We start from the raw sequence: 1688 nt of genomic DNA, 5'->3' as shown, positions 1-1688 counted from the left end.
CAAACTTAGTGTGACCTCACAAGGACACGTCCAGGGCCCCCGCTCTGCCCACCCTACTCCTGACTGGGGAGCTCTGCACGCTCCAGTCCTGCCTCGCTGTCAGACCTCAGCTGTCCCACTCTCTCAAGGCCACGCTCAGGACCTACCATTCAAGCCAAGCTGACTGCGGGGAGAGAGGAGGTGAGAATGGCCTGGAATACCCTGAGATCTCCGCAGCCCTGAATGGGCCTGGCATCTGGGCTGATGGTGGGGACTTAAGACGGTGTGTGTCCTGCAGAGAGGACTGTCCAAGCCCTCCAGTCCCCTACAGAGTGGGACTGACTCCTAAACGCGAGAACATGAGGCGTTGGAATCATAGGCCAGAAAGCCCCTTCCTGGTTCAAGCGACAGACCTTGAAACCTTAAAGGAGGGCGAGTGGGAGGGAGGAGGACACCCCGGCACATCTGCCTCCCTCTCTGGGCTGACGGGGCGCTGGCAGCCCGCGAGGGCTGTGATGAACAACGCGTCGCATAGCCACAGCCTGTGCCAAATGTCAGCCGCGTCTGCTCAGGGCCCCACCCCATTCCCGAAAACCAAAGGCGCCCCTTCCAGAGAAGAAAAAGCGGGAGCCTCATCATTAATAGCGCTGGCGGCAAGGTAAAGCCGCCCGCCCGCCCCGGCGCACCCTCGCCCATAATTATGCCAGCGCGGCTTTCATCCCCACGCGCACACGCGGAAAGTTTATTGTTGTATTTCGGCCTTTTTTCAGTCTCCTCTGCCTTTCATGCAAGGGGAAGGGTGCTGAGGGGTCAAAGCGTCCTCCCCCAGCTCCTCTCCCTGCTTCAGTCCTTTTAGAAAAACACCCAAAGCCATAATTTGTCTTAGAATTCCTTTTGAAACAGCTACAAGAAAGACTAACGACTGCTCTTTTCCCTCTGTTTCTGATTCCAGCCATCCCTTTATCTGGCTTTCATTAGAGCCTCGGCCGCGCCTCTTTTGTGGGAGAGACTTGAGGGAGCCGAGGCAGTTTCCCAGCCGCTGTGATGTTGCTAAAGATTAAAAAGGAGCTTTGAAGCCGCCCCAGTTCTCTCTGCGCCCCCTCGGTACAGGACCTCAGAAAGACCCAAGCCATCTGGCAAACCTGACATAAAGACAAAATAAAGTGATTGAGACAGTCTCTTCAAAGCCACAATGGCAGATTTGTTGATTTGGGCGTTATCTTTCATGCGAGGCCCTCAGAAGTCACCAGAACACCTAGGTAATCTCAGGCGGGCCTGAGTGGAGTGGATGGAGCCTTCCAGGCCAAAGCCCAGAGAGGGGCCCGCCCCACCTGGCAGGGGCTGAGGGATGGACGGAGAGCCAGGGAGGTGGGCCCCAGGGTACTCCACAGTGGATCCTGAGCCAGGCCTAGACAGTGGTTTCCAATGAGGTCAGCTCACTGCGGCCTCCAGCCCCCACTCCCTCCAGTCCCACCTCTGGAGGGGCGCCTGACACCAGCCAGCCAGAGTCAGGACAGGAAGCTGATGCGAGGTTGTCCTGAGCAGGAGGGGAGTGGCGGGAGATGAAAGGCCGCTGCCCTGATTGCAACCGACAGCCCGTTAGTAACGCCCTGGCAGCTTCAGTATCTCAACCTGCTTCTCACGGCTCCCAGCTGGGCAAGGCTGGGCAGATGGCTGTCTGGCGGGGCCCATGGGAGGGTCTCTGCAGC

This window comes from Tupaia chinensis, unplaced genomic scaffold, assembly GCF_000334495.1.
Source record: "Tupaia chinensis unplaced genomic scaffold, TupChi_1.0 Scaffold000422_1, whole genome shotgun sequence".
Lineage (NCBI taxonomy): Eukaryota > Metazoa > Chordata > Mammalia > Scandentia > Tupaiidae > Tupaia > Tupaia belangeri.
Note: the sequence above shows the minus strand (reverse complement) of the source record.